Source organism: Erythrolamprus reginae, chromosome 2 (assembly GCF_031021105.1).
Source record: "Erythrolamprus reginae isolate rEryReg1 chromosome 2, rEryReg1.hap1, whole genome shotgun sequence".
NCBI lineage: Eukaryota > Metazoa > Chordata > Lepidosauria > Squamata > Dipsadidae > Erythrolamprus > Erythrolamprus reginae.
In genome coordinates this window covers 282,993,416-283,009,833 of record NC_091951.1, presented here as the reverse complement: position 1 = coordinate 283,009,833, position 16,418 = coordinate 282,993,416, and positions in this window count along the sequence as shown.

Here is a 16,418-nt window from a genome sequence, read left to right as displayed (position 1 = left end):
CAGCAAACATAGCAGGGGTGGGTTATTATTATTATTATTATTATTATTATTATTATTATTATTATTATTTATTGGATTTGTATGCCGCCCCTCTCCGCAGACTCGGGGCGGCATACAAATCCAATAAATAATAATAATAATAATAATAATAATAATAATAATAATAATAATAATAATAATAACCCACCCCACTTACCTTCGCCACCAGTTCGCATTGCGACATTTTGTGCATGCATTCTTGCTTTGCTATCATGTGTGTGTGCTCCCTTGTGCAATTTGGCTTCCGCACATGCTCAGTGGCTGGAATTGGCCCGAAACACAGCTGAGGAGCCAATCAGTTGTGCCTTGTGAGAAGGAATAAAGGACAGTTTAAACACAGGCGTGGGTGGGAGGCAATAATGGGCTGCTGCCTCCATTGGGGGTGGGTGCAATGGGAGTAATAGGTTTATGCACTACTCTTTGAATACTTTATTGTCCTTCCTTCTCTAGTACCTTAGTAAGATTCTTAATTATTATTAAAATAGGAAATAATTACATAGAATGTTTTACCCTTAGATGCTTTAATTATTTTAATCCTTATCTAGAACTGAATGTTTATAGCAATTAAAGAAAAATGAGCTACTTGCCTAATCTGTTATCATACTGTGGGTTCAGTACAAAACCTTAAAATGTTACCATGCTCCTCAACAAATAATGCTGTCTATCATTTGTCATTTTTGTGGCTATTCAAATAATGTGACTTAGTCAACTGAAAAAGAGTCCAAGCACCTATTTCAAAACTTAGCTTGGTTGGTAAGCCACTCCTACCCAGTCACATGACCTTTAAGCCACCCCAGACACATAATTGTCAAGCATTCCCACCTGGTCACATGGCTGGCAAGCCACTCCTACTCAGTCACATGACCATCAAGCCACACCCACCCACACCGACAGTGTGGTAGTAATTTTTTTCCCCAGCCCTTCACAAGTGGGAGGGCATTTTACAAGCAGCAGAACAGGAAAAAATTTCAAAACAGTAAATAAATTCGCAAAAAAAAGAAGGGGCACCCACATAATGGCACCAGCTGATCCAGTTCAGTGATGTCACCAGTAGGTCACTACCGGTTCGGGTGATCTGGCCCAAACTGGGAGGAACCCACCCCTGAAACATAACTAATACACCTTCTTCCTTCTATTTTTCCCACAACAACAAACTATCAGGTGCTGGGTTGAAAATGTGTGCCATGCCCAAAGTCATCCAGTTGGCTTTCATGGCCATGATGGCACATAGTCTTGCATTTCTTTACAAAATATTAAATCAGCCTTTCCCAACCTTCCCAATTATTTATTTGGGATTTCTGGATTTACATTTTCTATCATATCTGAAAATGCTCAGACTAAAGAAAGCTGCTTTAGATGCAATTTTTTTCCTTGTTGATGATAGTTAGATTTAGCATGCTACACCTGCTTTCTTGTTTGCTTTGATACTACTATACAGTTTTATTTTTAATTTGTGATGCAAATTATATTGCAGTGATGGCAAACCTTTTTGTCTTGGGTGCTGAAAGAGCGTGCGTGTGTACTATCATGCAGGCGAGAGTGCCCACACCCATAATTCAATTCTTAGGGAGGGCAAAAACAGCTTCCCCCACCCCCTGGAGGCCCTCTGGAGATCAGAAATGGCCTGTTTCTCAACTTCTGGTGGGCCGACTAGGCTCGTGTTTCACCCTCCCCAGGCTCCAAAGGCTCCCCTGGAGCCGGGGGAGGGTAAAAACATGCACCTCCATCCCCCGGGAGACTATCTGGAAGCCAAAAATACCCTCCCAGAGCCTCTATACAAGCCAAAAATCATCTGGATGGCACACATAAGCATGTTGGAGCTGAGCTAGGGCAACATCTCATATGCCAGCAGATATCGCTCCGTGTGCCACCTGTGGCACCTGTGCCATAGGTTTGCCATCAGTATTATATTGGGTCTTTATGCAATAAAGCAAGGAAAAATAACTATAAATAACAGTTCAATGAATTAATAATATAAGAACATTCCTGGAAATGCTTGAGCCTAATAATACAGATTCTGTCCATCTTTGATTCTTTGTATGTGTTTTTTCTAAATTTAATTTGTAGGAATAAAAACAGTGAGACTTCTTTTCTCTCCACAAATTCTACACCCCATTTGTTCCAAAGGTGCACCGAACCTATACAGATAGTTGTGCAGTGTATCCTTCCCTATTTTCTGAAATGAAATAATTCATTATTGGAGGAGGTCAACTAGACCAAATGCTAGTGATTCTATTACTTTCCTAATCTCTGTTTCCATCTCTATTCTCAGTAGCAATGTGTATCTTCCATATTACTTCTCAATTCTTTGCAAGAGACCTGAGACAGTACAAAATAATAAGTCAGGGCTTCTACGACTGCAGAACTAGGGACAAGTTGAGATAAGCCAAATGAATATAAGCATACAGACCCAGACACACAGACACAGGACTTTAAATGCTTTTAAGATGGGAAATGGAATGTTGTTTCTAGAAACTGTGACTTCATAATAAATAACTGTCTAGCTTTAAAACATTTTGAAATATATTATTTGCTTTTACTTGTATTTGTGTTTGCATTTAGTATTTTCTTTATTTTGTTATCCTCGCTATATATTTTTGTCTACAAGTAGAAGGATAAACAAAGTGAAGTGTAGCTGAACAAATCAATTTCCTACATCTGTACACACCCAGGATCACTTGCTTCAACTTCAATCAACTTGTTCCTCTGAACTTCCTCTGATTACAAAGACAATTTTTATTGTATCTAAGTCCTTTAACTTCTTCATTTTGAAGGTTTTCAAGTTTACTTTTACTTCTATAAATAAACAGGTTAGCCATATCAAAAGTCCAACTACATAGGAAGAATAGCAGTTTACCTTGTACCTAGACAATGTAGATATTTTAATACAGTGATAGATTTTCTGGACACAATCATCAAAGAATGTTTATTCATAGTACCTCTCGTGAAATTCACTTTTGTATTTGTAATTATATGCCTCAAGTGGATTGTTGTCTCTTCTTAGTTCCATGTTTGAAAAGGGAAATAAAAATCATTGCAAACTTTGAATTATGAATGTTCTAAACTTGTTCTTAACCCTGAAGCAAAACACCAACAATATCTGCTGGTGTTTTCTGATGAACATAAAGGGAGATCTGAGCAAGGAGAAAATAAGGTAAGATAACTCCATTCTCACATATCATACATGTAAAATAAGTGAGAGTTTTCTCTTGGGAGAAGGGAGAGGCAATCACATTATTTTATTTATTTTATTTTATTCATTTGTCCAATACACAAATACATAGGAAGAAAAATAGACATGTAGTAATATATATAAGGGTAAAGTGAACTTAGAGAAGAAGATATATGAAAGAAAGAAAATATATATGATAAGTGAGAGAAAGGAAAGACAATTGGACAGGGGACGAAAGGCACACCAGTGCACTTATGTATGCCCCTTACTGGCCTCTTAGGAACCTGGAGAGGTCAATCAGGGAGAGTCTAAGGGAGAAATGTTGGGGGTTAGGGGTTGACACAATTGAGTCCGGTAATGAGTTCCACGCTTCAATAACTCGATTGTTGAAATCATATTCTTTACAGTCAAGTTTGGAGCGGTTTGTATTAAGTTTGAATCTGTTGCGTGCTCTTGTGTTGTTGCAGTTGAAGCTGAAGTAGTCATTGACCGGTAGGACGTTGCAGCATATGATCTTGGGGGCAATACTCAAATCATGTTTTAGCCACCGTAGTTCTAGGCTTTCTAGGCCCAGGGTTGTTAGTCTATTTTCGTAGGATATCCTGTTTCGAGTGGAGGAGTGAAGGGCTCTTCTGGTGAAATATCTTTGGACATTTTCAAGGGTGTTGATGTCTGAGATGTGGTATGGGTTCCAGACAGATGAGCAGTAGTCTAGGATGGGTCTGGCAAAAGTTTTGTAGGCTCTTGTGAGTAGTGAGATTGCCTGAGCAGAAGCTGCGTAGGATCAGGTTAACAACTCTAGAAGCTTTTTTGGCGATATTGTTGCAGTGGGCTTTAGATTGCAAACATCCAAGTGAGGGGTCTTCTGTGCCTCAGTTTGAGAACCACTTCAATGAAATGCTTAAAGGCACTAGATGCTGAATTCTTATCCTGTATAAAGCTAGGTGGATAACTTTGGGTCACTCACCCACAGCTCTGGGAAGAGGCAATGTCAAACCTCTTCCAAAATGTCAATATACTGGAGAGTGAAGGCAAGAGTGAACTTCTGCTATATTCTTAAAGCTCTCAATAACATATTATTTTAGATCAGCTACGAGCTGAGAGTGCTACTTCGAAGACAACCCATTCTTAGCTCTTAGGGTGCCATTGCAAATAAATACTGAAAGACATGGTTCTCAGACTTAAGCATTGCAGATTGAGGCAAAAGTTTAGTGCAGGTTGTGTGTGCAAAATCTCTGATTTGTAAACCCACAGTAGCCTATGTGAATAAGACCTTTAAAATGCTCAAGAAAGATGTTTTTCTCCAAACTAGTCACATTGTGAATTGATGTTGTATGGCATTGAAATGTGATTAAGAACTGTGAACCAGAAAAATGCATCTGAAGGTATTTTACAATTCCATCTTCAGGTTGCCCTTTTAAACACTTGGAATAGTAATATGTAGTTGGGTTATGCAGTTCTCCAAATTCAGTATGTAAGATGTGTTTTGGAAAAGATAGAAGAATAGATTAAAGCAACTACATCTTTTACATAAATTTGATGTCCCAGAGATTATGATGGCTACTGCCTCTTCATTAATAACTATACCTGGAACTCACATTTTAGGGGTGAGAAGAAAGGGAGCCTAGTATAGATCTATTTCGACCTTGGTGATTTCGACAGAAAATCAACCATATATGTGTGTGTGTGTGTGTGTAGACACACACACACACACACACAATATATATATAAAGGGATTGGATACTGTAGCCCAGAGGTTAATTCTCTGCCTTACAAGGCCAAGGTTGCAAATTCAAGTCCCAGTGAGGGTATGGCTAGCTGATGAGGCCAAAATAAGGCCAAAATATATCTATCCTAGTCTCCCTTAATTTTCAAATTGAGCAAAAACATGTGACATATATATATATCATAGATTTTCACGGGTACAGGTATGAAGGTCTTGGCATATTCAGGTTTCTTCCCGTGTAGGATTTAGAGATTTCTGGCAACCTCGTCAAAACGTTGCCAGAAATCTTTAATCCTACATGGGAAGAAACCCGAATATGCCAAGACCTTCATATATATAGCGCTATCCTAGTCTCCCTTAATTTTAAATATTCAGCAAAAATATGTGATATACATATACACACACACATATATATGTTGTGGTTAGCTCTGGCCCAGCTCCTGCCCCAAGAAATGTGCAGGTGGATGTGGGGGAAACATCCACATGCCGCAGGCCTGTTTTGCTCCCGATGGAATCTGCCGATGAAGCCTCCTCTGACCAAGGAAGCATGCATGATAGGGAAGAGGGGAGTTTGGCAGACAGCCCAGGAGATCAATCATCTGTATCATCCCTGGATTCTGAACAAGAATTAATGACACATCCACGCATGCGTAGAGTGATGCATAGGAGACAACAACTGAAGGATTTTTACAAGAGAAAATGAGGCCACCTGTGGTTGGGTGAGGCTGCTGTAATTAGTGCTACAGATAAAAGTGCAACCTGGTGTTTTAGCCTCATGGCAGTTTATCTGATTCATTGTTTCGTCAAGATTGTGGTTTTTGTGCTGTTCAAGATTGTGTGTGGACTCTCTGGACTTTAGAATTGGACTCAATTTCCCAGTTATTGGGTGAGCAATTGGATTGCATTTAACCTGTGCCTTGTGTGTACCAGAAAATCCCTTTGATCTGGTTGCTAAGTAAATCTGGCTTCCCCATTGACTTGGCTTGTCAGAAAGGTCCCAAAAAGATCTCACATGTTCTTGGGACACAGCAACGGTCATAAGTATGAACCAGTTGTCAAGCATATGAAATTTGATTCTATGATCAAGGGAATGTTGCAAAGGTTGCAACTATGAAAAACAGTCATAAGACACTTTTTCATTGCCGTTGTAACTTTGAATGGTCACTAAGTGAACTAAGTTGTAAGCCGAGCACTGCCTATACATATGTAAGCATTTAAGGTTGGAAAAGTAAGCAAAACCTGAAATCGCAGGCCATAACTTATCTCTGTTTGGGTTACTTTTTGTTTTCTTTTAATTCTATTTGCTTTTCATTTTTTAAGGAGCCAGATATTTTTTCAACTGGAAGAAAATTGGGAAGAGCTTTCTGAGTGGTTAGGGTTAGGGTTAGGGTTACTAATGCAAGTTAGTGGATAATGCGTCACCTATGGAGCAATACTTTAATGTATTGCTTCTCAGGTACTCTTCAGGAAACATTTATTTATTTTAGCCTCTAAACATGGGAGAAAATAAATTTATTTAGCTTTTCAGTTGACTGCACAATAAAGTTAGTATTCTTCTTTTTTTTTAAGTTTATATCCTCCCGATAACATTTCCAATTTCTTCAAAGGAAGAACCTCATTATTAACCTGATGTCATGCATTCTCCCAATGGTATCTGATGGGTCTGTTTCCATATTTAAATTAAAAACAACTGAATGTTTGTTATGTCTCCCATTTGAATAAATGAATTTGTACTAACACTGGATGAAAATGAAGTTTGGGGTGAGCATCAATCAATCTATTAATTATGCAATAAAGATGTATCTGCATAATACACTGGGCTATTTTAAGATGATTTGACTTGAGATGTAAATTATATGCAGAAAAGGCTCGAATGCCGTGAAAAGAAAATCAACATCTACACAATTTGTATGACACTTAAAGGTTAATAGAATAACTTCTCACATTGAGATCCTGTTATCAGCCTTTAATGAGGAGAAAGATGAACCCAATAATAATAAATTCAAGGGACGATGAATCTTTCATTCCGGTCTTTTGTGTCATACAAATTATATAAGTGGAGGAGAATAAAGGATACAATATGCATTATTTTTAAGAACACGAAAAATATTTTAAAAGTATAGCATAGGATAATTTTCCTTGTTATACAAAATAGGGGTGAGCTTTGGCTGTTGGCTCCCTAGTTCACAAGCAATAAACAATCCTTGTTCCTATATTACTATCTCATTATAAAATTGTTAATATTTTTATTAATAAAGTGCAGATGCCAAATACAACCGAGCTTTTAACTACCAAACCCCCTCAACTACCTATTTTAAAAATGAAAACAGCTTAAAAATCTTATCAACATAATTATTTATATTCAAAGAGATCATAATCTAAAGGACTGAAAGATAGGCATTAATTTTGCAGGATGCACAAGATTAGCTAAAACAAAAACCACCTGAATAAAGTAAATTAGGGATTGGCAACCTTAAACACTCAAAGAGCCATAAGATTCTAACTGGTAGCCCCCTGTTCAATTATGAAGCTGAGCAGAAGTCCGGTTCCCCCACCATAAAGTCTTCCCCTAGTGGGATATCCTACCTCTGTGGACCAGAAGTCTGGTTCCGTCACCATAGAATCTTCTCTTGCACAATGTCCTTTTTCCTCTACTTGTCCTAATCGAAAACACTATCAACTGTGGAGCCAACTAAGGGCAGGGAGCTGCAGTAGAGAGATGAAAGAGCCACATGTGACTCCAGAGCCTCAGGTTGCTGATCCCTGAACTAAACCTATGAGAGGAGAAACTGGGGATCTAAAAAATACTTTAGTTTATTTACGAGTCTGTGTGACTCGCACCGAAAATTCTTTATTTTAAGTGTTTATATTTGGTCAATTTGAAAACTTCTTTCCCTTGGAAACTAGGTTGAACATTTCTGCACACAATGAAATGAAAATTGAAATTAAAAAATAATGCTTATTGGTATATTTTGCTCATAAAAGCCCCCCCCCTTTTTGTAATTGTTTTTTTCAATTTATAAGTATTTTTGCCTGCAAACAACGTACACTTTTACTAAATTTGGTGTGGAATTACTAGTTTGAACATTTCTAAACATAATGATATGAAAATTGAACTGAAAAAAATGATGCTTATTTGTTTATTTTGCTCATAAAAGGGCTGTCCCCCCATTTTTTCAAGCATGCCACTTTATACATTTTTGTAGGCCCCTAATTCCAAATATTTTCAATAATTTTGGCATTGAATTACCAGTTTTAACATTTCTGAACATAATGAAATGAAAATTGAACTGAAAACATTGTTACTTATTTGTTTATTTTGCACATAAAAGTCCCCCCCACTGTGTTCAATTATTTCAATTTATATAAAAATTATGCTGTTAATTTCAAAATTACATACTTCCTTTTAGTAAAATTGATTTCTTTCATACAATTAGTTGTCTGGCTATCATGTGCTTGCTTTTCAAAAGGATATCCCCCAATATTTCTAGCCAAATCTATATAAAAAGTGAAATTAATGGCACACAGCAAGGCCGAGAGGGGTGGCCCTTTTGTGACCACAATAAACAAATAATCATTTTTTAAAGTTCATTTCTATTTTTCTTATGATCAGGAATGTTCAATTTAGTATATCAAAACTTTTGGGGGAAGATTTGTAGCCTAAAAAAATATAAACTGACGCAAAATGCTCAAAAAAATGGGGGGGGCTTTTTGATCAAAATAAGAATATAAGCATCAATTTTTTTCAGTTACATTTTCATAATTTTCATATGTTCAGAAATGTTCAAACTAGATTCTCAGTGAAAAATGTTTTCAAAAAGACCAAATTTAAGTACCTAAAAAAATCTTTTTGTTCTGGGTCATATACGACCAGAAACAGACTCAATGTGAGGTTTTTTTGCACAGAAAAAAGTTAGTCCCACCCCCCAAAAATATTTTTATGATGATCAGCAATCTTAATTTGAGTAAATGAATGCCTAAGATATTAAAAATATTTTGGATTTGGAGCCTAAAAAAAATTTAAATTGAAAATGGTTGCAAGCAGTGGGGGGGGCTTATTTCTGATTTTAAAAAACCAATAACCATCATTTTTTTCAGTTCATTTATATTTTTCTTACGATCAGGAATGTTCAAACTAGCAATCCCACACCAAATTTAGTAAAATTGTACACATTTTGCAGGCAAAACTATCTATAAATTGAAAATAAAAATCACAAAAAAGAGGGGGGGAGCTTTTATGAGCAAAATAAACCAATAAGCATTTTTTTTTTTCAATTTTCATTGAATGTGCAGAAATGTTCAACCTAGTTTACAAGGGAAAGAAGTTTTCAAATTGACCAAATATAAGCACATAAAATAAAGAATTTTCGGTGCGAGTCACACAGACTCCTAAACAGTACAAGTGTGACTTTTTTTGCCCAGCAAAAACGAAGCCTCCCACCCACCCCCCAAAAAAAATTATCATAGAGAGAACCCCTGAAATGATGAAAAGTCATGAAATTTCAAGTTTCAGAAATGCAAGGAAAATTTTTTACAGGGTCTCAAACTTGGATTTCGTGTTGCACAGACTCGAACAGAACTGCAGGGTTAAATTAAACAAATGATCACAACTTCAAACTTTTGACAAAGCTTAAACAATAAGAATTGGATGCATTAGTTCAGCATCATTTGCCAAATTATATTAATTTGATTTTCCATAAGCTTTTAGGAATAAATTTGAAAGTTAAGAAGGTGACAGAGAAGTAGACTGAGGAAAGATTTGAACTTAGTGCTTTTGGCTCTCCCTCCAATCTATTATCAAGTCTACCCTGCTAATTCTTTATATTGCAACCAATTTGTAGGAAAGAGTAAGTGTCAATGATACCACTTAAGGGAATAATGAAAAAGTTTATATTGATTTTAATAAATCATTTAACCTTTGAAAGTCCCTTTAAAATATTGAGTGTTGTCAGTTAATTGCGTAATCTCCTTGGTGTTAATATGCCAGGTACTTTGATAAAAAGAGTAAAAAGGTCAATCTTACTCTCCCATCTAATTTTATGTTTCGGTTAATATTTTATAACATTTTAAAAGCAAACTTATTTAGTCATTTGTTCTTATGTATCTAAAAGAACAATATCCTAGGAAATAGGATTCAGCAAGTTACACAATCAGCTCCTCATACGTCTACAAAATCAACTAAATAATAAAGATCGCATCAATAATAAAGCATCCAATATAATTTCTGCTTTAAAGGATTCTAAAAATGGTATCTTCAGAATTACCTTGCACTGATAAGCATTGCCTGATCTTTTTTCATTAGTCCTTCAAAGGAAGCCTGTAAAAACAAGACTAAAGGTGCAATAAAGCTGATGATTAAAAAAAAAGCAACCTCCTTGCACAGTGTCAATTAATGTGTGTCATAGTATGAATGTTCCATTTTCAAGGCCATTTTGCTGCTATTGTTACTACATCAAGGCCACACTGTGATAGATATTCTAGTCTCAAGGCCATGCTGCTAATACATTACAATTGCAAAGCACAGTGCCATTTGAAGGTGATGGCTGTGTGTTAGCAACAGGCAGACTATTTCCAGTCCTCATTTGTGCATTTTCACGCTTGGGTCACTTCTATCTGACTTGTGCATTTACCAGAGTCTTCCCTTTTAAAAGAGCATTAAATTTAGGCTGCTTTAAAACAGCATGTAAACTACGTTACTTGTAAAATAAAGTTTAAAAATGCATTTCATATGTTTTGAGGAAAGAAATACATTGAGACATTTCGGAGGTACCAAAGCTATTAGACAACTAAATTCAAAGCATGTATGATGCCTACTGAAATGGCCCAATATCAACTTCTGCAATTCTTCCCAGATTATTTTTAAAAAAAACCAATAAACCACAATTTTCCTATGTACATGGAACAAATGACATCCACATGACATCATGCCCACTTTCAACAAAACATAGAAAGAGAATATTCAAACATCAGAGTTTCTATGAAGTCTCCAATACAATCTTGGAATTTGGGGGTTTCCATGATATTGCTTGTGGACATCAAAATGCCTATCAACTTTTCCCTTAAAGCCTTCTGAACTATTTGTCTCATATTTCATCTTTTAAAAAGATTCCCATAAATGTGTGGTTTTCTGAAGTCAAGACCATTATTCAGAAGTATTCATATATGCCCAGAAAAACATAAGAATATATTGGGAGGGAGTAACCAGGGAGCATTCTGGAAAGTAAGGGAATAGTGGTAAATATTAGTAACTCTTTTCAATAAAGAAGATTTTTGGAGTTGCCCATTCCTGCTATGGCAATGTTCAAATGAAAGTCCATCCTTTGGAGCATTCTTATGAAAGCATCACCAACATAATCATCAAATGCACCTATTACAGGTAGTCTTTGACTTCTGACCACAATTGAAACCAAGTGAGATATTGTTAAGTAGGTTTTGTCCTATTTTACAACCTTTCTTGACACAGTTGTTTATTTATTTATTATTTATTATTTAGATTTGTATGCCGCCCCTCTCCGCGGACTCGGGGCAGCTCACAACAAGGCATAAACAAATCGTAACAAATCTAAATAAATTTAAATATTTAAAAAAGTTTAAAAGAGAACCCCAATATACTAACAAACACACACACTAGTTAAGTGAACCATTGCAGTTGTTAAGTGAGAAACATGGTTAACAGATTAACAGATTAATAGAGATTGAAGGGACCTTGTAAATCATCTAGTACAATCCCCTACTCAAGCAGGAGACCCTATACCACTTCTGACAAATGGCAGTCCGGTTAGTAAGTAAATCTGGCTTCCCCATTGACTTGGCTTGTCAGAAAGGTCCCAAAAGGGGAATCATATGACCTCAGGACACTGCAGCCATCATAAATATGAGTCAACTGAGAAGCATCAGAATTTTGATCATATGACCATTGGGATGATGCAACAGCCGTGAAAAAATAATCATCAGTCACTTTTTTCATGCCATTGTAATTTCAAATGGTCACTAAATGGACTGTTGGACTACCTTTATCTATAATGATTGGAGAATCCACAATACATATACTGATCTTTAGGCCAACGTAACATTGAAATACTTTCCCTTAACTATCCTTTCTTCACTCTCGTTCTTCCATTTTATTCTTTTTTTTTGAGATTAGAACCTGTAAAAAAAGTTTTTTCCTTACTTGTTTAAATATTATGCAGTGACACATACCTGATAGTGCTACATTACATTGTGCTAAAGTTTTCTGTTTTATTATTACCGGTATATATTTTAAAACTTTATGTATACTTCCAGGATATCTATTTTTAATTTTCTCAGTTTATAGAGAAGCATGAAGGAAGTACAGGCTCTCGTAAAACCCTTTCACAATTATGAAAGTTGCACCCTGTTGCCAAGGAACATAAATAGAAACATATGGATAGAAATGGCATTGTAGAGTGTAGGGAAAGATTTGCATATACCAAGCAGTTGGTGAATACAAATAACATATTTCTTGATAATTTGGAAAATTATAGCAAATATTTCCTAGTGCATGGATTTAATGATCAATGTCATCTTCCTTTATGTTATCCAAGGAAATGCAACATAAACTGTCAGAGTTACATTGTGCTAATATATGGAATCTGAAACTCTTGAAAATGCTTACAATTGCTCCAATGGCAGCTGCAGAATAGGCCTAAAGAGTACAATAATCAGTTCTTTATTTTCATTTTTAGCTTTTTTTCCCCGAGTTTGCATTATTTAGCTTTTTTAATGTATTCAGCCTTTTAGACTAGTTTAGAATGGAATCATTATGTTTCATTTCCAAATGGTATCATAAGTATGTTTCAAAAACTCAATTAAAAATATAGTATTAAAACCAGGGAGAGAACATTACAATGTAGCCTTGGCAGTGTTTTGCTGGAGAGACGGAGTAACGACACGGACACAAGAGCTGGATTTAAACTGGGTCATTTTTATTAACATAAATTTGCATAATTTATTCATTACTTTGCATAAATTAGCATAATCAACTATGACCCAGAAATGGACTTGCAGGGTCAAACAAATACTTCCGGGGCGGAAATGACGTTATGCCAAAACATTCCTGGGCAACTCATGGGCGTATCTCGATGCAAGTCCAGGTGAGGGGCCAGACCATCACCTGCGACCCTGCCATGCTGTGCATGAGGGGGGTCCCACCGGCTAACCCGAATCCGGGAATTAAAGGTGCAGGACCCAAAGACACGTTCCCCCCAGCTGCTCAGGCAGACACACCCTCCATGAGCTTGCGGAGAACCTGTCAATCATCCCCAAAGATGCCCAAGGGAGAACGCGCGGTTGCTAAACCACCCCAGTTTTCCGCCCCTAACCTGCCTACCCAAATGACCAAAGGTAAGCCAATTAACCTAATAAATGCAAGCACCCCCTAACCGCACATCCATCTCCTCAGTGTGGAATGGGCGAAAAAACAGCTCGGCTAAGAGGCAGAACTGCAAAAAATTCCCATTCGGCCCCCTAAGGGCGACCCCTAAGCACACTGCAAAATATGGAGGGCGGGCGGGTGTCTGCTCGAGGCTCTGCTGTCCGGGCGAAAAGGGAGAGCCCCAGGCCTGCTTGCCCTTATATAGGGCAAGCAGGCCCCGCCCGGACCAATCAGCAGCTGGGCCAATCAGGCCCGAACTCCCAAGCAAAGTCTCGCATCGCGAGACTTCGCTCGGGATCCAAAATGGCGGCCGCCATGAGGGTCCGTGTCTCCCGGTCCCTCCAGCAAAGCCTGCCGCCGGGTAAGTCTGGCGCTGCTATTGCTGGAGAGACGGAGTAACGACACGGACCCAAGAGCTAGATTTAAACTGGGTCATTTTATTAACATAAATTTGCATAATTTATTCATTACTTTGCATAAATTAGCATAATCAACTATGACCCGGAAATGGACCTGCAGGGTCAAACAAATACTTCCGGGGCGGAAATGACGTTATGCCAAAACATTCCTGGGCAACTCATGGGCGTATCTCGATGCAAGTCCAGGTGAGGGGCCAGACCATCACCTGCGACCCTGCCATGCTGTGCATGAGGGGGGTCCCACCGGCTAACCCGAATCCGGGAATTAAAGGTGCAGGACCCAAAGACAGGTTCCCCCCAGCTGCTCAGGCAGACACACCCTCCATGAGCTTGCGGAGAACCTGTCAATCATCCCCAAAGATGCCCAAGGGAGAACGCGCGGTTGCTAAACCACCCCAGTTTTCCGCCCCTAACCTGCCACGGAGCGGGGGTCAGATCTCTATCTTGGCCCCCCGACTCCCCCCTCTAGCTGCGCCAGCTCACGCAGAGACCGCTGCAGGTCCTGTAAGAAAATGGCGTTCCCCTGTTCTGACAGGTGAACGCCGTCGGCCCGGTAAAGCCATGGCCGGTCTATTGTGATGAGGGGATGGGCCACTACAACCCCACCTAGCTCCCTCACTGTTTTACCCAGAGCCCTATTCACCCTACGTCTCGCCCGGTGAATGGCCCTAAGGGAAGAGGCGTCCCTCCACACGATCCTAGGTAGGATCTCTGACCACACCACTTGCGTGGTGGGCCATACCTCGCGAAGCCTTCGCAGGTCTTCGCGTGCCTGAATGATCAGCGCCAGGCCTCCCAGCATGCACAGGTCATTGCCTCCTAAGTGCAATACCAGCCACCTGGGTGCGGCCACAGGACGCTGCCCACCCAAACCCACCTGGGCACGACCCCGAGGAGCCGCCCCCACCACACTGCCGGGCGCAGCCACAGAATGCTGACCACCCAGCAACGCCGGTAGGAGACCTTCCCACCGCATACCTCTCCGGCCCATCCAGGCAACCTTGACCCACTGCCCCAGGGACAGCTGGGTCCCGATAGCGCTCCTGGCTGCTGAGCGGCCGGCCCAAAATATCATGCTGTGGCCACACAGCAGCGCCGTCGGTTTCGCGTTAGCCTGGGGACCTGCAAGAGGACACACACAGAGAGGTTACCTAGCCTAAGCCCTGCCTAGGATCCTCAGCGGGCCTAACATAACCCAAATATGCCGCTGACCACCAGCGGCCGATCTCCCGAATCCGATGGGCCGGGAAACCAGAAAGTGCCGCGCTAGTGGCGGCGCCGATGCGGAACGAATGCGTTCCATAACCGGCGGGATCCATGCCTACCCGGGCCATTGCCCTGGACACTAGCACCCAAAATTGGTAACGGGTCAGAGGGGTACCGTCCCAATGCCTAAACAGGTACCCTTGCCCTGACCCACGCAGACCACAGTAAAGCTGTAGGGCGACCACCGGATACACCGACTGGTCGGCAGCCGCACTAAGCTGGATGGTAACCCCTCTGTGTAGCTGATCTGTCTTAGACTGCCTTACTACAAGGGACACCCCCCCTTGTCTAAAGGCCAGATCAGCAAACTGGAAGGCTCGGAGCGAAGTGTCAGCCTGAGACAAAGCCATGGCCTCGCTGACCCTGAGGGCCCCAAAAAACATGACACAAGTCGCTGCCCTAAAAAGACGGGCCTCGTACACTGAGGCACACAAACTGTCAAAAAACCCGTTAATTAAAGACAGCTGCTCCACCGTCAGAGCCCGACGAGTGTCACCAGGGGCCTCCTCTTGCTCCCTCAGCCAGCCTTCCAGCATCTTCCGGATGCGAAAGTCACCCGAAAAATCTGCAAACCCCCCCGCCTTGGACAGAAAGGCGAGGCCAGCTAACCTGGACCGGATCGTCCTAACTGACAGGCCACGCTGCCTAAGCTGGACGCAGAACTCGGCCAGGTGCTCTACAGGGACAGGCCAACAAAGCTGGTAACCCCTGCCCTGCCTGAAATCCCCAAACTCCTTACCTGCACGCTGGTATGCCCTAAGGGTGCCGGGCGCTACAGACAAGGAGATTGCCCTGGATGCCTCATCTCTCCACCACTCTGGATCCCCCCCAGACTCCAGAGGTGGCCGGGGAACTCTTCTGGCAACTCTCGGGCCCACGGGGCCAGGGTCCGAAACCTGGACAACTGACCACGGGACAAGGCATCAGCGACCCCGTTATCCAACCCGGGGACGTGCCTAGCCAAAAACAATGCATTTAGGGACAAGGACCTGTGCACAAAATGGCGGACAAGCCGCATGACCCTGTCGCTCTTAGAGGACAGGGCATTCACCACATGGACAACCGCTAGGTTGTCACACCAAAAGTGCACGGTCTTGTCCCTAAACTGCTCCCCCCAAAGCTCCAAGGCCACTATTAAGGGGAAGAGCTCCAAGAACGTCAGGTCCTTAACCAATGAAGAGGCACTCCATTCCGGAGGCCATGCCGACCAGCACCACTGGTCACCTAACACTACCCCGAAATCACAAGTCCCCGCGGCGTCAGAGCAGAGCTGCAACTCAGCTTCCAAAAGAAGCTCGTGCCTCCAGAAAGACAAACCATTAAACCTGACCAAGAAATCCCGCCACACGCCGAGGTCAGCCCTGACCCCAGCGCAGAGGCGGGTACGATGATGGGGCAAAC